Source organism: Gobio gobio (assembly GCF_949357685.1).
Source record: "Gobio gobio genome assembly, chromosome: 5".
Classification (NCBI taxonomy): Eukaryota; Metazoa; Chordata; class Actinopteri; order Cypriniformes; family Gobionidae; genus Gobio; species Gobio gobio.
This window is the reverse complement of record NC_137101.1, coordinates 24,720,252-24,732,616: the sequence shown is the minus strand read 5'-3', so window position 1 is coordinate 24,732,616 and position 12,365 is coordinate 24,720,252. Positions and strand designations below refer to the sequence as shown.

General features: G+C 39.4%; 1 protein-coding gene across 14 annotated transcripts in view; it reads left to right on the top strand.

Annotated features, from left to right (window-relative positions):
• The window catches only part of celf2 (cugbp, Elav-like family member 2), a 164,684-nt gene that overhangs the window by 35,598 nt on the left and 116,721 nt on the right, over window positions 1-12,365 (top strand). The gene's annotated exons all lie outside the window — the stretch shown is intronic.

The following is a 12,365-nucleotide window of genomic DNA, read 5'->3' as shown; positions in this document are numbered from 1 at the left end:
TTCTTGCCATAATGACGCCTTGCAGAACGAGTGCGCGGCTCATCGCCCCGGTCCCTGGCGGAGTGGGCTGGGATTACGCCATCAATATGAGGGCCAGATTAAGTGGTAATGTGAGATTAACATGTGGCACGAGTTTATTAAATGGGATTAACGCTGACATTTCACCCCAATGGGACACCTCTGGTATTCAGGATCACGCTTATTTATTCGGAGATGACAAAACCGTTACCACGGCAGCCATGTGTCACCCCATGAACGAGACCTTTTGAAGACTGCATTGCCAGTGTTTTTTTTTTTTTTTTTTACTCTCATTTCTGATAAATACACTATAGAATAGAGTCAAGATGATGAGAGCATAGAAAAAAGTGTTTATGAGTAATGACCTGAATACACCCTGATTACAACATTTCCGTCCACGCTCTACAGTGTTTCGGGGTAATAGGGGGAAAAGAGGGTTAGAAATGAGTGTTAACTTGAGGAAATGAGTGCAAAGTAGACTGAATTATGTAGAAAGAGGAGAAGTGCAGCGGTTTGACTCTGGTGAAGCAGGAGCCAAATAGCCTTGCTTGTTGGTAATTATAACCACCAAGTTATTTTCTTCAATTACATGACACATCAGTCAAGACCGGTTGAGTATGTTTGCACCTGTGCTAGTGTGTAATTGCGAATGTGTGTTAGGGACGATAATACCTTATAGAAATGGTATAGGGATGATAATACTTCGGGGTTTTTTTTTCATTTGAATGAAATAGTATAGCATTTACATATACACCGATCAGGCATAACATTATGACCACCCTCCTAACATTGTGTTTGTCCCCCTTTTGCTGCCAAAACAGCCCTGGCCCATCAAGGCATGGACTCCACTAGACCCCTGAAGGTGTGCTGTGGTATCTGACACCAAGATGTTAGCAGCAGGCCCTTTAAGTCCTGTAAGTTGCGAGGTGGGGCCTCCATGGATTGGACTCGATTGGATTGAGATCTGGGGAACTCGTTGTTGTGCTCCTCTAGCCATTCCTGAACCATTTTTGCTTTGTGGCAGGGCACATTATCCTGCTGCAAGAGGCCACAGCCACCAGGGAATATTGTTTCCATGAAAGGGTGTACATGGTCTGCAACAGTGCTTAGGTAGGTGGTATGTGTCAAAGTAACATCCACATGGATGACAGGAACCAAGGTTTCCAAGCAGAACATTGCCTAAAGCATCACACTGCCTCCACCAGCTTGCCTCATTCCCATAGTGCATCCTGGTGCCATGTGTTCCCCAGGTAAGCGACGCACACGCACCTGGCCATCCACGTGATGTAAAAGAAAATGTGATTCATCAGACCAGGCCAATTTCTTTAATTGCTACTATGTCCAGTTCTGATGCTCACGTGCCCACTGTTGGTGCTTTCGGCAGTGGGCAGGGGTCAGCATGGGCACTCTGACTGGTCTGCGGCTATGCAGCCCCATACACAACAAACTGTGATGCACTGTGTATTCTGACACCTTTCTATCAGAACCAGCATTGACTTCTTGAGCAATGTGAGCTACAGTAGCTCGTCTGTTTGATCGGACCACACGGGCCAGTCTTCGCTCCCATAATAAAACAGTTATTATTAAAATATATTGCAAATACTCTTTCCACAGCAACGTTTCTTTTTTCTTTTTTTATGTTGCCAGCCACCGCCAGTGTTTTTAATAATTTTCACAAAACTTTCATGGCCCCCAGAATATTTTATTGTATGAATATCTGAACATGCAAAAGAAAGAACAGTGCCTCACTTGAATGTGTTTAAGTTTCATTTAAAAAAAAAATAAATCTACAATTGAACAAAACGCAGAGAAAACCACAACCCAAACCCCCGCTTCTTTTTTCCTGTGTTTTGATATGGAGATTCTCTACTCGTTCAGATGATGTGAAATAGCACCCCCTGCCATATAACAGTGAAAACATGGAACGCTGGAAAATTCTGCCAATGGGGTAGGTTGGGGGGGGGGGGGTAGTTAAAAAGGATATTCAAGGACATACTTGATTTGTTTTGGTGACAACATATTGGTTGATAATGATTATTAGGTAGAAAATCAACTCTGTCAGACCACACAATTTATAAAGTCTGAGCCACTAAATGCATCCAGTCACCCATGTGTCATGTTAATAAGGTGTGAGAGTAGTTTGTTGAACTTGTTGCATTTAGAGGTGAAGACTGAAGCAGGGCATTACAACGCCAGCATGACTGAATACAGACCGCTGTGACAGTTAATGAAATCTTGGCATGTCTGTGGACCTCCTCTCCTTTCGTTCCACAGCTCTCCTGTTACACCGCACAGCTGTTCCATTTCAACAGGCCCTTATTGCTCAAGTGCTTTATGGATGAATCTTTCTCTACTCTCACGCACACACCTATAGGAAAGACAAAATCACAAATTAGATCTCTTTAATATCTCCTTTGTTTCTCCTAGACAGCAATGAGAACAAATGGAGACCTTGGCTACTAATATATATTATTGAGAGATATTATTGGTCTTCTAGATTAGAACAAGGGTCACACTTTGGGCCTGTAACATAGGAGCCACATACAGCCCATGACAAGATGTTAAATCCTTGATTCCGGCCCACAAATGAACTTGCTGTATTTTGTTTGGCCTTGTTTTTTTAAATAATTGGTAGACAATGCACTAATATATGTAAATACAAACAGAAATTTTAATTTGGGGAACAGCAAATAAGCTTCAATGGTAGCATTCATCCAAAAAGTATAGGTAAATGAACTAAATTGTGCAAATTGTATGCTAACTGCAATACTAAATGTACAAAGTTTTGAATTAGCAGGACGTCAGCTTTATTTCAAATAACGAAAACAAATTGTAATAGTTTTAGCTAACTTTAACAACACTGCTCCTAAGGATTTTTATGAGATACTAAGTTTATACGTAATTTAAACATAACTGAGGGCTCATGAAATCTCCTGAGCTATGAAAGAACGAGCTCTGAGCAATAAAATTTAGCAAGTGGGTATTGAATGTTAGCGTTGCTCTGTCGGAGGGTAGTGCATACATTAGAGAAGAACTAGGACAGTTAATGTAGTGCTAAAACTGTGTGATGCTAACAGCAGCTCCCCAAAGGCTTAGCTTCCTTATAACTACTCACATACACTTCATCTAGGGCAGACGCTCGAGGCTGTTCAACTCACTGTCATTGATAGTCAGAACAAAGAGGTCAAAACAAAATGTATCACATATGGTGGCTACGTACATTTGTTTTGCGTGTTTTTCCGCTGCAGCATAAGAATTGGTATGTTATTCTGCCGGGTCATTATTTGGCAGCGACACTTTTTGGCAGGATCAGTGTTTGGCAGTGTACCAGCCTTCTGCCATCAGGTGATACACTGCCTTGTGTGTGTGTGAGTGAGCCAGAGCAACTAGAACAGCTGCTGGGGCACATCTGTCTACCAAGCAACTAACTCAGACACACACACTGTCCTGCACTGAATGGCATCCAATGCGCTGTTAGGGGCCTTACACACAGGATGGGTTCTTGTGGTCCATGTGTGCTATATTTTAATTGTTGATCTGGGTAAACATGCGCTAGATGGACGTCTGAGAAAGTTGCGACGTGCCTCGCTGTGTTTCCAGTTTCTTGCGCCATGACTACTGTGTATTTAAGATGCCCTGTCATCTTTCATCTCGAGACCCCTGCATTCTTCTCTATTGCTTTGTGTTGTGTCTAGCTGTTTTGAATGCAAGAACACGTCCTGTGTATACTGCTTCTCACACTGCTTGAATAAAATCTTAACCCGTAATTCACAGCAGAACTTCGAGGAGAGGTGTGATATTATTTTACAAAGCAGTCCCATTTACGGTTTTTCACCTGTTGAAATAGACGAAAATTCCTTGGGGAGACTCTTTTGACATAAACAACTACCTAGCTGCCATCCAAAGTACCTGGGAAACGTCCTAACACCCAAGGAACCACCTAGAACAGTGGTGCCCAATCCTGTTCCCAGTGCACTACCATCCTGCAAAGTTCAGCTCCAACCCTAACACATTTGAACTAGCCGAATAAGTTCCTCAGGAACACTTGATGGTTACATACAGGTGTGTTGGACAGGGTTAAAACTGCTCTCTGCAGGAAAGTAGATCTCCAGGAGCAGGATTGGGCTCCCCTGACCTAGAATCACACAAACAACCACACTCTCACAGTAAACTGATTCTCCGTTCGATTTCTGATGAACTTCACGTGGTTGCGCTTCTTCCTCCAACAGGACCAAATTAATTTGGAATGCTCACTTTGACGCGGGTAGACACAATGTCAGAACACTCTAGCAACCACTTAGAAACACTCTTGCAGCTGCATAGTAATGCACAATAAAAAAGAGTGCCCAAGCAACCACCTTAAAACACCCTGGCAACCACCTACAATACCCTAGCATTGTGACTGAGACTTTTGCATGGGCAAGCACCTTTAATTTAAATGTCATAATCATAATTAGGTTGGTGTGTGGGTTTGTTCTCTGTCTCTCTCTCTCTCTCTGGAGGGATGAGTTGAAATTGTAGCCAGTTTCTCATTAGCCATGTGTCCTGGGACAGTTTGACTTTATGTATGCCAGTCTCATAAACCAGCTAACACGACTGTCTGTGTGTGTTCTTTCTCTTACAGTCTTTATAATGTGTACGTCTTCATGTATAAGTGGTACACATACTGCGTTTATGTTTATGGATTTTTGCAACAGACTTTAATGGCTCATAATGCCTCATAAACTGAGATCTGTGAGGGCTTGTGGGTAATGGAGCTTATGAGAAAGGGAGGGTGCGGTTGATTGATGAATGGTGTTGTCTAATCTGTTGCTTAAGGTTATGTAACCCGCTGTATAACTCCGATGTGTGTTAGATTGATAGGGTCTAGGCTTAGAACAGTAAATTCACCCTTTGAGCAATTCTTGTCAAATGAAGCCTGGCGTTGAACTTCCTAGACAAGTTTGTTGTCTGCCCCCCCTTCTCTCTTTTTCTTGCACACTCTCAGACAAACAAATAAAATGAGGCAGAGAAAAGGGAAAGGGGTTTAGTCACTTGGCAGTGATCGAAGGTGCTGTCTGAAATGTCTTCATAATCAGAACAACGTAACAGTCGTCATATTATACCAAAACCTTCATAGCGGCTGATTACTTTAGCTTTCTTTTGTTCGTTTCACGGTTATTATATCAGAAATGTGTGTAAATTCCCATTTTACACATCCATTCCAAAGATTTCCAGGAAAGACGAGCATTTCCGGGCTGGAAAAAGCCTGGGGGTTCCATGCTGGCTCGAACAAAGAGACGCTAATGTCAGAAGCCGCAGTGATAGAAATCGGGGTAGAAGGGGTTTGACTGGTTGCATGCAACATCTCCTTTTGTTTTGAGTGTGAAATATTGGGAGAACTTTGACAGAGTTTAAATCCTGTCAGAAGAGATGAGGGTGTCATGGGTCAGTGACTTCCTTCCCCACAAGTGGTTAAACAAGTCTCTCTTGAGCGCCAGTCACCCAGAAAGAGTATCAGCTTCGGTCTACCTAACTCAAATCGAATAGACATAGCAAAAGGCTCAACTGACCACAAGACATACACTTAAAAGACTCCAGAAGAGTGTTTAAGCAGTCTGTAAGTTCACAAACAAGATGTCCTGGTTCAGTCAGTTTGTTCCAATACAAGATGCCTTGTAGTTCATTCAAGTCCCAGTTCATTCATTTCGTCCACTAACTAACTTGGTCATTCATTTTGTTCACAAACGAAGATGTCCACAGTTTGTTCAGTTCATTCAACACATTATATTAAAACATTATAGAAAATCCGTTCAGTAGGTCAATTAAATGCTCCTTCACACTCTGCTCTTAAATGGTATTTGCAGACTTCAGTGAATAAAAAAATGTCAGTCCATGGAAGTGGTTTGAGAGATTTTTTCATGTTACAGATTTGTACAAAAATGCTGATTCGTTCTCAAATAAAACACCACTGTAAGCAATCTGCATGTGTCCATGTGCAATGTGTCCGATCATGGCTGGTAAAAAAAGAAAGGAACCAAAATACCACTTACGGTACATTAAAGGCACAATATTAAAATATCCAAAAACCACTAAAACAATGTTATATATTTTGTTGACTTGTGTACTTACATTATGCCAAATGTTTCCAAGAATGTTTAAATCCAGAGAAATTAGCAATTGTAACCAGGACACGGGCTGTGTCCATGCGTCGCCTATCACTGATAACATACCCACACTACCCTCGATTTCCCAATGCCCAATATCGAGATTACTGCAGTATGCGGCTCATAGTAACCCCCCGAGCGAACGCACAGAGTACCATTATAACATAACTTTCAATACACTCAAATGTATCTAATATTATAAAACAGCGCTGCGTATGCATGAACGGAAGAAGCGGCTTTCTGCGGCATAATAAAAGCTCTGCGAAATCAAGGTGTCATCAAGCTACGCATTTGTTTTGAATAAGCGACCTCTAGCAGTGAAAAATTACATATTGTGGCTATAAAGGAAAGCAATATTTGCGCCTAATTTGCAATTAGGCACAAATATTAGGCGCAAATATTAGGCGCAATTAGGTGTAGCAGCTCCTAAACAGCACTAACAGTATGCAGCAACAAGCTATAAAAACTCTCTTTTTCTCAATCATGACAAATCTGTGTTTCGGTGGTTTATTGGTTTCTATTTTCCTTGCATCATGTTGGGTAGCCCGCCCACTGGCAAATCTCATTGGTCCAAAATTCTTCACACAATTGTATATTAAACATCCATATTCTCATAGGCTATGACTGTGTCCTGTCACACAGCTATACATTGATGAGTGATATATAAATAAATGAAAATAAATTAATTAATAATTTAAAACCCCTCCTATTTCAGCAAGGACCGAGTAACTGCTGTCTAGTCTGGAGTACTTTAAAACACTCCACCTGTCTAAGCAAGTGCATTATCACTAAAAAACATGATGAATTTCTCAAGCAAGCAAAACGCATACTGCAAAATACACTCAGTTGCACAAGGGCTTTGATAAGAGAGAGGATGTGAGTGTGTTTGTGTGAGAGACAGATAGATAGACGGAGAAGTAAAGCGCGGAATGAGTAAAAGAGACGCCGGCACACAGATGGTGGGCTGTTGGAGAAAAAGAGATAATGATTACAGATGAGAGGAGATGGAAACAGGCACAGTTAGAAAGAAAGAATGATAGATAGAGACAGGGAAGGAGGGGAGATGTTTCATTTCCATCTACCACCCTCCATTTTTTTAATAAGGTAATTTTCTGTTGGAATATAGCGGCATATTAAAGGAGCAAAGTGTTTTCAGACACGTGCTTCACAATTTAGCTACCAAATTGTAAGGTTTATTTATTGATTTATTTTAAGTAGAAGTTCTTGGACCTCGTCGTTTCTGCTGCACACTACAACACAACTTGTATGTGTATAGTTTTGTTTCTATTTAGAAGTTAAAATACAAAACCTAGTGAACTACCTAACTAGACAACATTTTAAGGCAACGTTTCGTCCTAAAAGCTGTTCCAAAAGCAGCCACATTACGTTGCTTTATAAGATACTACATCTAAAGGCAGTATTGCATGTCTTTTATGACAAACTCAGTGCCAAATGTATGTTATAGTTCATTCAATAGAGAAAAATGTCCATAAAACTAATTAATTTAAACTCAGTAATTGTATGTTGTGTTTTAATGATTATTAGCGTTTAGGGTTACACTTTATTTCGATAGTCCACTTTAAACATTCTACTGACTATAAGTAACTTTGCAACTACATGTCAACTAACTGTCATTAGAGTATTAGTTGACTGTCAGTAGACTGGTAGGTTAAGGTTAGGTGTTAGGGTTCGGGTTAGTAGAATAAGTTGAATTGTAGTTGCCAAGTTACTTATAGTCAGTAGAATGTCTGTTGGGGGACCAACAAAATAAAGTTTTAGTAAATATTTAGCAGACAGTCTACAAATACTCTAATGACAGTTAGTTGACATGTAGTTGCAAAGTTACTTATAGTTAGTAGAATGTCTAAAGTGGACTATCAAAATAAAGTGTTACCGAGTTTAGCACTGTAAACTTAGTAACATGCTAACAAACATTTGTTAGACCGCCAGCTGTTGAGACTAGCAAAATATGTGTGTGCACAATACTATATTACCACTTCACTGCAAACCCAAATACGTTGGCAAAGCTAAAAAAAAAGTACTTTTTTAAAAAGTAAAAAAATTCTAAGTTTTAGAAAGCATAACTGGCAGATTTGTATTTTGTAGGCTACTCATAAATTGAAAACTCAACTTGAAATATTTGAGTAAGCTAAATCATACATTTAACTTAAAATTATCATGTAATCTCAATTTAAATATATTTTGTAGTGGAAACTTGCTAGGTTTAACTAATACTAACTTGCTAATTGGTAACACAATTATTTGATAGCATTAGCATAATTGCTGAATGAAAATAGCAATATAGAACATTTAACATATATCTGTTCCTTAAACTAAGCTCATGCTCCACTCGTCACCATGATGATAACCCCCCCAAAACACTGCATAACAGAAACGTTTCTAAATTAGCAGAGCAAAACATTAAATGCTACTAAATCTCACACTTAACCTTAATCTTGCACAAAAAAACTTTATATAGGTCTAACACTTAATTTTACCATTTACTCTCTCTTACAAGTGCCGTGGCAAAGCATGCTTGAAAATAGAAATCCCAGCCCAGTTTCAGTTAAATTTAAGTTTGTCTAAATTAAATTAAACAAGTTCATAGGTTCATAGGTACTTAAAATGTGTCAGTTTTATGAACTCAAAATAAATAAAAAGAATACTAAAATTCTAAATACTCAATAATTTGACTGAACTACTTTAATTTAAAGGGTACATAACACAGTTTCTGCCAATCTCATATTAATCTTGAGTACCTACCTATAGAGTAGTATTGCATCCTCCATATCTCTGAAGAGTCTTTAGTTTTATCACATTTATAAAAGACAGATACGCTGTACCGATTCTTTCCGAAAAGAGCCGAGCTTGTGGAGGCGTGCAGTAGATGGAGCTAAAGAGGCATGAGTGCGCACACACACAAAATACATCATGACATTATCCCTGGATAACTTTCGATTCACTATACGTTCGTGTTGTTTACATTATATGCACTTATGCGCCGATTGCCAACAAAACACAGACATTTGATGCAATTTCATTCACCGCCTACGGTTTCGACTCATGACTGGGAACAAACAAACACTTGCTCCAGAAAAACAATCTGCATCCACTGTTTCCTTAACGCTGGGTTATTTGGGAAGCTAAACAAGGTTATCTTTCCCTCACGACCAGAAACACACTTCTTTAGTGACATTGTTGATTTCATGGTCTAAAAACAAAATGACAGAGCTACAGACGGCTCCCGTAACCAGAATGAAGCTCGTCGATGGACGTGCTCTTGCTCTCGTTGATGTGGCACACACTCATCCAGGAGAAGGGCCCATACAAGGAATTCCGCCCTTTATGATGTCATACCGGGCCATACTTGAAGAAAACTTTCCGAAACTTGTTCAAATCCTGAAGGAGTGTATTTGACACAGAAATACTCTGTCATATGTCCAACAAATTCTTTGAAATATACAACTCTTTAACAGTGTAAATAAGTCAGAATGCATGAAATAGCATTAGACCCCCCCTCCCCCCTTTCAGTTTACCCTACTCAAATGAATTCATTATTTTGAGCATTACGGTTTACAGAACTGAATTTTTTGGGGGGCCATTTTGGGTCAGAGTAACAGGAAAAAGTTGCAGGCTGGACTCAAACCCGCGTCACCCACTAGAGCACCAAGGCTGATCATGTGAGAGGAATGTGTTACTCTGGATGGTGTGTGTGTGTATATATATATACACGTATATTCTGTCTTTTTTTAACCCCAATTTCTCACCACCGTTTACGTTTTGAAGGGGGAGAAAGAAGACAGAAAAAACGGTTTCTGCCGTTTTATACGGCAGAAACCGTGGACAGACCTCTTGCTGTGTGGCTCTTTGAAATGGAAAGTAACCTCCAGCCCACCTTTGCTCTGATCACCAGTGCTGGCATATGCTATCCCTCTGCATCCCTCTCATTTGGGCCAGAATAAAGGAATAATTCACCATTAATAAGTGTATAGCTGCCATCCTGTTATTCGACAGCGCTGATGGCAGCTGTTATCAAACAGCACCCGTTTCACCGGAAGCTTTCAGAATCATGGCCGCACACCTCCTCCCGGTTGTCCACAGGGGACCAATTTATTAACATGCGGTGGGAAGCACCGGTCTCTTTCTTCATACACATACAGCAAAAGCTCAGCGGTTGGGGAACGGAGGGATACGAAGAAAAAAAGCATAAAAAAGAAAAGAAAAACAATTTGGAGTGGGCTGTTTGGTGCTAACAAGAGCGGGGAGCTCATTTTGATTACCTGAGCTCGGGTGCCATGTTGAATGAGGGCCAAGATTAGCCGTGGTGAATTGGCCGCAATTGATTTGCTCTTTGAATGCAGCATTCTGCCTTTTCACGCCAGTTTTGAAATGGTACTGGATGTTTTTTTTTTCTCGTAAAGGCAATTGTAAAGGTTGCACAAAATGATTGCTGGTTTTTATTTCAGTTGATTTATTCCCAGAAACAGAAAAGAATACATGTTGCCACAAACACATACATGGCCGAATCAAATATTTTACCATAAATTCAAAAGCAAAAAGAAGACACTATATTTTTGTTTGTTTTGTTTTGTTGTTGTTGTTGTCGTTGTTGTTTTGCATTGTGACATAATTTTCGTGACATTTTCAGGACATTTATAATATGGAATAATATGTATTATTATAACGCATTGCATTCTCATTACTGCATTGTGAAAATTAATTAATTTATGCTGTTTTTACTTTTAAAAATCATTGTAATATAGCAATTTTAGAGTAAGAAAAGAATACTGTAAAAAATACTGAAATAAAGAAATTCATATTTAATGAGAATCACCACTATAAATGATATATATATATATATATATATATATATATATATATATATATATATATATATATATATATATATATATATATATATATATATATATATATATTCAATATGACTTTTGTTATATGAAATTTATGACAAGTTTTATGCCATTTAGCCACATATCACATTTTGAATTGCACTGTACCCAAGTCTTATATTTTGTGGGAATTAAAATAGGAATATACTGTATCTGTATACTTCAGTTTTAGTTTACAGTGCAAAACCATTTGCCTCCGTCAGCATAATGTGTAAATTATGATTCATACTGGAACCGGTTGCTAATGAAGTGCTATATTAGCCATTTGTAATTGTCAGCAGGGATTAATTTGAGTGTTTTTGGTGAAATATGTCAAGAGAAGGCTGGAAGAGGTGCTCACAATGTACCATGCTTACTCTCACTCTCTCTCTTTCTGTCCATTTTTTTCATCTCCACTTCTCTTGGGCTCAGTGGCTTGTGACGCTCCATATGTCCATCTGCTTCTCCTAGAGGGAGAGAGAGAGAGCGCGAGAGACATTAATACAGGCACCCTTCGCCTCAAACATTCAGCACTCATGTTTTCCCAATAGCCGAACGCTCTGTAATGACAGGAGAATGGAGGGATGGGAAAGAGAGAGAGGGTGTGGATGATATTGGATGGGTGAGAGAAAGACAGAGAAAGGGGGGTGTAGTGTGTAGTGTAGTGTGTGTGTGTCTGTGTGTGTGTGTGTGTGTGTGTGTGTGTGTGTGTGTGTGTGTGTGTGTGTGTGTGTGTGTGTGTGTGTGTGTGTGTGTGTGTGTGTGTGTGTGTGTGTGTGTGTGTGTGTGTGTGTGTGTGTGTGTGTGTGTGTGTGTGTGTGTGTGTGTGTGTGTGTGTGTGTGTGTGTGTGTGTGTGTGTGTGTGTGTGTGTGTGTGTGTGTGTGTTTCTGTGTGTGTTTCTGTGTGTGTTTGTGTAATGTAGACAGCAGTGAAGTGAATGTTATCTTACAGATGTTGAATGCACCTGCAGCTAAAGCCATGCATGAGAGCTCCCTGCAGAAATAAACACATACACTTGAGTCCTATCACACACGCACACACACACACACACACACACACACCTCATTACAGCTGTATTGTCGTAAACTAAGCAAATGCCAAAGCTTATGCACTCACGTACCTGTACATATCTGATCAAATTTAAAGATATAGACCGTGTTGTATTGAGGACAAATCCTTTAGACTAAATAATATTGACTCAAGATTTATTACATTTTGTTTGTTTTTCTGTTCGTTCATTTATTGATTGATTATTTATTTATTTTGAATATTAATATTTATTCATTCATGTATTTATTTTATTTTAAATAT